Source organism: Pyrus communis, chromosome 14, assembly GCF_041283825.1.
Source record: "Pyrus communis isolate YQ-2024b chromosome 14, ASM4128382v1, whole genome shotgun sequence".
NCBI classification, from domain to species: domain Eukaryota; kingdom Viridiplantae; phylum Streptophyta; class Magnoliopsida; order Rosales; family Rosaceae; genus Pyrus; species Pyrus communis.
Genome location: NC_142578.1, coordinates 21649323 through 21659269, shown reverse-complemented (window position 1 = coordinate 21659269; position 9947 = coordinate 21649323).

Genomic DNA, 9947 nt, shown 5'->3' with positions numbered 1-9947 from the left:
AATCGGAGAGCATTGTAACTGAAATTCCCAAATTTCAATCCCAATTCAAGCTATTCTGTTTCAGTTTATAGTTTGTACCCAAGACAGACTTTATGAACCTCAGGCAATAAGATTGTGCCCCCCACGCATATGGCCTTTTTAGCCCGTTGACAGCAAAAATCTTCTAGTATTTATGTTTACCTAATAAGCTAGTTTGTACCCAAGATTAAAAAATTGATTTTGCAGTCACCATATATGCTAACAAAAAATGTACTCAATGCAATAAGATTGTACCCCATGCCTGGCCTTTTGAGCCTTGTAAAGGGATAAAAGCAAAAAAACTCATTCAAACATTTTTACAAACACTTGTTGTGCATACCAGAAATTTGCATAAACAAAAGTACAAGCTAAAACGAAATGCTTGCATATTCAAATACAAGTCGGTAATTGAAGATACAAAAAACACTTGTCAAAAAAGAAAGTAAAAAAAAACAAAACCCTCTAACAGGTCGTAGGATCTCCAAGTTCCTCTGCAAATGCAATGCAGTTCTTCTCCGCTTGAAATACCTCCGACTGGGTAGAACTATGGTACAAAGATCACCCATTTAAAAATCTTAGCAAAGTCTCTCCGAAGTAAGAAAAAAGGGGCTCGGTACCTTCAAATCTTCTGCAAAAATTTGCGTTTGTTTGAATGCTATTGGAGAGCATACGAGTACTGCTCAAATTTTGGCGAAATTTGAATGCATACGTAAAAACAAAAAAGGGAATAGCTTGAAATACTCTCCGACTGGGAGTTTCAGTTACATTGATTATTTTGATAGTGATAATGAATGATATGAGGGGTAATATATAAATTAAAATTTTTAATAAACAAAATAAAAAGCTGACATGGAAATATATGAAAATGTTGATGTGTACAAACTTCAGGGACCTTGATCAGAAACTGAAATTCAACAAGATTTCAATCATAGAGTATTGGTAACCACGGATTGAATCCTAATTTCTCATTTTTGTTATGTGCTGATATAGGTTTAATAATTAATTTAAAAAGTTATCTAAATACATTTTGCACAATAGAATTTTTTTGTTCTTATAGTAGGACCTACTCCGAAGAGAGATCCCTTCTATAAATTCTCAAAGGCACAAAGCTTAACCAAGGCCCAAGAGAGGGTTTAGAAATAGTTTTCAATCAACAATAGATGCACGTTAGTTATAACCTCATTATATCAACGCAGACCTCGCCGTTCTTTGAGTCACTAGACCACTAAGAAAACACCGAACAAGCTCTTCAAGATTAAGATTGTGAGGACGTTGATCGCTTAAATGTTAACAATAATGTCCTAGACGTCGTTGTCAATCAGTCAAGCCATCATCAAAGGTGATCTCGATTCAGGTTCAATTCGGTGAAGAGTGTTAAAGTGTGTAAAGATGGATGTATTGAGATTTTTTTTTAGAGAATAAACAGCGAAGGAGATAGATGAATGTGGACTGAGATCAGAGATGATTGTAGGACTGGGTTTTTTGGCTAACAATTTTTTATTAACTATTAAATTATTAAACCTATTTGTATTTTTTTTTTAATTTAATTAGACTTGTGTGATACATTTATGTATCATATTAGCACATAACAGATTTTTTGACAGAATTGTGATGGAAGGACTATATTGATTTGGAAACTTACTTGCAAGACTACATTGATCAATTTTCAATTTCATGGACCATTTTGATGTCACATGTCAATTTCAAAGACAATTTTGATATCGCAAATCAATTTCAATGACCATTTGTGAGGAAAAGAATGACTTATGGGATCCATTTATGTGCCACATCAGCACTTAACGGAAATTTTAACAGAATTGTGACGAAAGAACCATATTGATTTCAACATCTATTTTTAGTGACTACATTGATTAATTTTCAATTTCAATGATCATATTGATGGTGAAGGTCAATTTCAGGAACCATTTGTGATAAAAAGCCTTTAGTCACCTGTTAACTAACCGGTGCATCTGAAGTTTTTAACACAAGATTTGAACTTAAGATTCTCGTTTATAAGTAAATAGAATATCACTAAATCATAATACTAAATGGTAACGGATTTGAAACAAATAGATTTGCATAGCGGATTGGTGTACCAATCTTGGGTTATAAATTCTCGTGCATGGGAAGGTGAAGAAAGTTAAAGTTCTATCATAAAATTAATTGACAATATAAAGAGCAGCCCAATTATTTTATACACATGCAAGATTTCATCTTTTCCTAATATGAGATTCATTCTCTCAACATCTCATTCGCATGTGGCAAATTTTCAAGCCTAATATATAAACAACACAAATCGTGGAACGTGGATCACGAGCTTTACACAAGGAACGACCTGACGTGATACCATAAAAAAAGTAACAATATAAAGAATAATCTAGTTACTATTGAAACCAAAATCACGTACATCCGTGGACAGAGGCGATACTCAAACGGAATTACCCATGAACTCTGACGATCAGAGAATGAGGTTGATTGGGGTGTGATTGAATTCAGATTGGACTGGTGTGATGCATATCTTCGAGGAGAAAATTGATTTGACATTGTTTTGGGGGTAAACAGTAAACTTGATCCAATCCAGCCCTGAACACCTCTTATTTCTTATTTTTTTTCAGTACTCCTTTAATTCTTCAGTCGACTAACATAATTCATAGTAACAAACGATTTAAAAATAATATATATATATATATAAAAAGAAGGTAAAAATGTTATTTTTACTTATTATTTGTATTACTTCCCTAATAAAGATAAACTCACATGTCATATGTCGGTGGACTATATCTCTATTTGAGAAATGATATAAATAAATGGTAAGTACAACACTATTTTTAAATTCCAAATTCCCAACAATAAATTTTTTTTGCCACTTTTCTTTTGTTAGGAGAGTACAATAATATCAATTGAACCCTAATTTATAACTGTTATTCTCTCCTTGTTTGAAAATTATTGATTTAGCTTGAGTTGTTTTATTAGCACAATACATATTATTTAACGATTTATATAATAACAGTTTAGGCCTAATAAGATTTAAAAATCAAACAAAAAATTTGAATACCCCAAATCACTTTTAAGGTGTATCCCAAAAATTATTTTTCTTCAAGCTCTCAAAGCCACTCCCACCCTCCATTATAAACAAAACTCTTAACCAATAAAAGTAAAACTCCATTGATAAACTTTATTTTATACATGCATTGAATGTCACTTTCTAATTTGAAATCAATAGAATTGCATGCATAATCATATAATATGTAAGGTGTGTTCAACAATATGTGAATTATATTTAATATGTGAGGTACGTTCAACCGCATATGTACTGTGAATAAAACAACCCTAAATGTCATTAGATTGAGAAAAAGATTTTTTTTTTTTTTTCCTAAAAGGAAGTAGTAAATTCTGAAATATAGAGTAAAGCAACTCAAAAACCGTATACATGAAGGTTAGAAATAAACGTACTTTCCCTCATTGAGAGTAGCTCCTTTCAGATTTGCTACTTCTATAAGAGATGTCCTCCATCTTTGCACCTTCTAGGTCATTCTCATATTTGCAGCTATGGTCAGCAAACGCAACATCATAGCTATTTCTTTGATGTCGGACATCCGATGGATCCACCTTGTAGAAAATTGGCCTTGTCATTTGTCCCTTTGACTTTCTACATTCAAGGATATGTACGAGCTCGTCTAAGCACCATCTTGAAGAAACATAGTTTTTAGAGAATACAATAACAGAAATTCACGACTTATCAATTACTTCGAGAAAAGTTAGTAATATTTCTTCTCTTGTTGGAAGTTCACGATGATCAATGAAAGTATTGATTTCGTGACGGTGCAAGACATGGTATAGATGATCTGTAAAATTGGTACGTGTATCCTCTCCTCTAAAGCTCAAAAAGACATCGTATGTCCATGAAGGAGTACTGCTGAAGGAAGAAGAAGGGACAATTTGATTGGCCATAGGAGAATTAAAGCCAGACCATAAACTAAAGAAAAGAGCCTCTCAAATAATTGGAAATGCAGTATGGTACAGTGTATGGACAATGGGCTCTCTCTTGTTATATATATCAGTCATCATGCTTTTCTCCCTACCAACGGAGCAGCTTCTTACTTACTACCTTTCAATGTGACTGTTATAAAGTGAAAGGATTAAAGTTGACACGAAACTTCTCATCTCTTTCATTGCAATATCATTTCATCAAACAATTTGTTTTTTTGTTACCAACGCGTTCTTTTTTTGTACGTCAGATATTCATGGATCTGGTGATCTTGATGGGTCAATTCATCGTCTCATCACACTATTATTAGTTGGGAACACTCAGCTACAATTATTTACCTTTTTCTTTTAGTTATATAATAAAGTGATTCTCTTGGACAAATTGATTTTCCCTCTTTCATACAATGCGTACGGATGAAATGCAATTCCTTTTACATAAAACATATTAATTAGCACCACAAATATGAAGGAAATCAAATTAACCACTGACATGCCATCAAATGTACGTGTTTGGATTTTTATTCTTACACTATAAATTGACACAAAAAAACTCATGAAAAATTATGAAAGAATATAAAACACATAATAAAAATAAAAATGCATAAAACACAAAACACATGAAATATATATATATATATATATATATATGAACACATCCAATCTAAGTGTGGTAGTGTTGTTAGTGTTTGTGTGTCAACGTATGGTTCTCCACTTGCAGAAGCAGGCCACTATAATAATAGATCAGTATGGGAGAGAGGGTTCTCGCCGCATTTTTTTTTTTGTGAGTATTTCAATATCTTCAAATCATATTCATTTATTTTGCGATCAAAATTATTATACATTTTTTTATTTAAACGACAAAGGCAGATGAAGAGGGAGTCGAAAGAGGACCCGGTTTCATCCTGAGCTCGGTTGGGTTCTTTTATTGTGAGCCGTTCGGTTAAAATCTAACAACTTAAAATTCGTCCGCACAATTGGTCCACACCTTAGGAATGGTGGTTGCGCAATAAGAGGTGCGCCTCGCAGCTTTTAATGCCTACACCTTTGCGGGAAGCAAATGTAACTTGACGAATATCTGGCTCTATCTCGAGGTCCCATGTCGTCGAAAGACCAAATGGTCAAAGAGATATACATAAAAGAGAGATCATGAGGATCTTCAGACCAAGAACAAAAACCATTACAAAGAAGTGTCGAGTGGGCTAGACGGTGCACTGCTTCATTCGCTTGATGGCATATATGGGTGATGACAGCTCTAGTGATCTGGTCTAGCATGCCTTTGCATCCTCAACGATAGGGTCAACTGGCGAGAGGTTGAGGGATTGGCCTTACAAAGCTAAGACAATCCGGAGAGAATCACTCTCCTGAATAAGATTTTGATAACCCATGTTGATCACTGGAATGAGGCATTCTCTAACCCCTGGAGAAAGATAAACAACAAATTCACCATCCTGCTAAGTTCATAAACATATAAACATGATGGAGCTCCAGCATTAGCCCCACACTTTAAAATTTACAATACACACAATGGTCAGCAAATCTCTGAACACTAAAACAACACAAAATATATTTCATATAACTTCACTAGTTTTGAATCATTTCAAGGAGAGACAAAAGCCCAAACCTCAACAAACCTAGCCCAAAAACAAGCAAACCAAAATTTTAAAATTCCAGCCATGGCCTCAATAGACTTGTTAGTTAACCAAGCCAAAACTATAAGGGGGCGTTTGTTGCGCCGGACTATCTCGGACTGGATTAGCTTCAAGGACTAAGCTGGACTGGCTTAGACTAGACTAAACTGGACTAACTTAGTGAAGCGTTTGGTGCAGTATTGGACTAAGAAGCTGGATAATAACAAATTATAATATTATATTATTTAATATATAAATTATTAATATTTTATTATGATCTTATCTTTTTCTTCATTTTTTCCTACCATTTCCTCGTTAAATTGGATGAAGTTAGCATCGCCAAAAAATTCATCACCATCCTTGGACCGAGATCTTAGCTTTGAATGCTTGAATCTGTCATGGATTTGAAGAAGCCCAAAAAGGCTGAGACTTCCAGGCCATTTTCTAGCCACATTCAACCACATTTTGGCCTCGATTCAGGTAAAATCGTAATCTTGTCACTCCCAGCTTCAATTTGGTATATTTTGTATGAAAGTTGGTTGTGAAATGGATCTGAAAGAGAGTCGGAAAGTTAATGATTGATCTAAGTGACCGGAGATGACAAGGAGTCTGTCGAGAGTGGTCGTTGAGCATGACGAGGACGAGAAAGAGAGGATAGTCTTAGCTAGTCCCATGGTTATTGGGAGGTCTCGCTAAGACCTCTTAGTGAAGGGTTTTGTCCATGCTAGTCCCCTTTAGTCTCATTAATGTTAGTCCCAGCATGGAACAAACACAGTATTGGACTAATAGCTAGTCCAGTCCAGTCCAGTCCAACTTAGTGAGGGCAAACAAACGCCCCCTAAAGTGACAAACTAGGCCTAAACTTTAAAGTGACACTACCTATAAAAACTTCAAACTGATTTTAGATCTGTAAAAATTAATTTCTGCATTTCTGAACAATTAATTTCACAATTCATGCATTTTTGCAAGATTACTTTTAAATTTTCTTTGCACTTCCGTAAAGTCGGTTTCAAAATTTCTACAAAAGCAAATTAATTTCTGCATTTCTGAACAATTAATTTCACAATTCATGCATTTTTGCAAGATTACTTTTAAATTTTCTTTGCACTTCTGTAAAGTTGGTTTCAAAATTTCTACAAAAGCAAAAATTTCAGTATTAGAAGGATAATGATGTAGGAGGAGGAATATAGAGAAGAGAAAGAAAAATACAAAGAAGAAGGTGGAGAGAGAGAAAGAGAGACATGGGTAGAAAGGAGAAGGAAGAGAGATAAAAATGGAGCAAGAAGAAGAAAAAAAGGACATGAAACTATAAAACGTATGGATAAGAATATAGAGACTTAGAGTAAAATTGTAAACGGAAAAATAATTAAAAAATAATCATGATATCGCATGTGACGTGAATAAGTTTAATCTCTCTCACAAATAAATAAAAAAACTTAGTCTCTCTCAAAAATATATAATCTTATCTAAATTACATGTTAACAAAATATCTCCCCCTAAAGAAAGGATTTAAATGCATATGTGATGGAGTTTTCTCACTTTAGATCATTGTGAACCCCGACTCATGATTAAACAGTAGTCCTACAAGTCTACCGTCTCTGCATGGATACTTGATTAATAAAGACAATAACAGAGGAGGAGTAGTTGCTTTACATGTTCATCCAAATGATGTAGTTCTTTGATCACCTTGTAGAAATTTTGTACTTATAATCTCATTTCTCCTTGTAGGTTTATATATCTGAATAAAACCAAGTTTTTAGGTAATTAATGTTGAATTTCATATTACTTCTTTCATTCACATAGTTGAAAAATGCCTGGATTTAATTGAAAAGGTACACCTCATGCCTTTCTCACAGATACCCATGCGAGCAGTCTCCTCCTTCCCAGCAGGCGAATCAGTCTCAGCAGCAGAGGGAGTGGGCCTTAGCGCCACTTTAGCAGCAGAGTTCACCTTATCGCTCTTCATAATAACAAGCCTTTCCGAATGAGAACCACACTTAGCTCCCAACGGACGTCTTGGCACAAACTTCGGCACTGGGGGCATGATAAGACCTCTACACTGAGCAATACTATCAACAATTGAATTAGCCATTCTCGACATAGCAGGCGCCACATGCTCAGATCTAACAGCCTTATTTTTCTTCCCATTGGAAGAAGTCATGTCAATCACAAGCCTTTCGACAGCAGGTAGACCCTCACGACCAGCGGAGGAAGTCTTCAGTTTTTTCTTAACCAGCATCTCTTGAGCAGACTGGGAAGATCTCTTCTTTTTACCTTCATTCATAGTAGGCTCCACGATAGCGATCAGACGAGCCAAAGTATCCACCTTGATCCTCTTTACCTTTTCTCTCGAGAGCAACCCACATTTCTCCTGGTGAAGAGAACTAAGCAGCCAACTCTATTCACGATACTCAGCAGGGGAACTCAACCCATACTGGCTTTTTCCTCATTTTTTCTCTCAGACCAGCAGGCAAGAAGCCTGCATGCCCAGCATTCCAGCAGCCCATGAGGCCCTCGACCTCCTTATCTCTCCCAATTGCCGGCCTGGCCCCCATTAAGTCCAAGAAGCCAGAAGACATGAGCCATGCAACTCGCCTAGCATTGTGCCCTTATGCCTCAATCCGTGGCACCAGCCGCACAAGCTGCCTTTAGCTCTAGCCAAGCCAAGCAGCCCAAGCAGTGGTCTCTACTATAACAGCTCCTCGCCCTACGCCGAGCCAACTTCTGGCCTCTGCTAGCAGACGTGCTGCACCACCTTGACGGCTGCCTCGCGACAGCATTATCCAAGAAGAAGACAAGAAAAATTAAAATTTTCTTACCTCAGTGCAGCGCGGAGAAGACGAAGAAAGCATCGAAAGACGGTCATTTGCACGGGCAAGTGTAGAAGATTGCTAGGGGAGGGGGAACAAATATCCTCTAGCTTTCTCTCTTTTGCAGGGTAGAATAAATTGATCTCCAAAGTTGATTTAATAACCCACTTAAGGTAGACTTAAATAGGCTTTGAAAGAAATTTATTTCCCTTTCCTAGAAGGATCTAATTTCATATTAAAGAGGGAATCTACATCAAAACAGGAAGCAATCTTAAGTTTCCTAGAGCAAGAAGATCTCTACACCTGCTGCCCTTTCCTACGAGCAACCCAGCAGGTGTGGAGGCATTTGTAGAGCCAAAATAATCACAAGGCGACACATGAATTTTTGGTAAAAATGACAAAATCACCCTTGAGACACACCGGTTGTCTTACGCGCGAGCAGTTGACAATCAGCCAAGAGTGTCCAAAATAGGTAACAAATTCCAAATTATCTCATCCATCCTCATCTTAGGTAATTACTTCATAACCTACAAATTATTCCATATAAATGGAGATTAATTGGCTAATTAATGGATTAATTCCTAATTAATCCATTAATCACCAATTAAATCACCCATTTTCACACAAAAAACCTCTAAGGGCCAGCCACCTCCATTCTCTATATATATGATCCTATTTTCTCTAAAAAACTAGTTCTTCACTCTTGCTAAAATTCTCCAAAACTCTCAAACACTTCTCTCTCTAAATTCTAACTTTGGCATTGGAGGTTCTTCGGCCAAAGCCCCCCCCCCCCCCCCCAAAAAAAAAATCGTCTTGGGCGCATGAGGCTCTTGCCCTTAACTTAAGGTGTTAATTGTTTTGTAGGTGCAATTTTGTCCAGAAAAAGAAGGCGGAAATTTGCATTCACACAAATATCATATCCAATTCACTGCAAACCCACATGAACATACAATTTGCCAGTTGATAGTCAAAAGAGATGCTATCTTTTTCAATCACATGTACTCAAAATTAAGAAATGTTTTGTGAGCTATCAAATTTGACCTCACTTCTTGCCATTTCACCAAAAAGGAATTTGGCCTCACTTCATTCGACCGGGAATTAATTAAAAACAGATATGCAATGAAATACCATTGTTTGTAACGAAAGAGGTGAGGGAGGAAAAGAATATAACTTTGGATAACAAGAACTGTGGAAATTGAAGATCTGTATTTGTAACAACTAAACAAGATCATTGACTGCAGATATTACACCGATTTATAGTTGCACATGACTAATCACAAATTTACAACAACCCACAATAAAAATGGAATTTGAAATTGGGTACAAGAAATACGATTGCAATCTACCTTAAACGACGTAGGCGGATGAAGAGGGAGTCGAAAGAGGACCCGGTTCCATCTTGAGCTCGGTTGGGCTCTTTTATTGTGAGCCGTTCAATTAAAATCTAACAGCTTAAAATTGGTCCGCACCTTAGGAGTGGTGGGTTGCGCAATAGGAGGTGCAC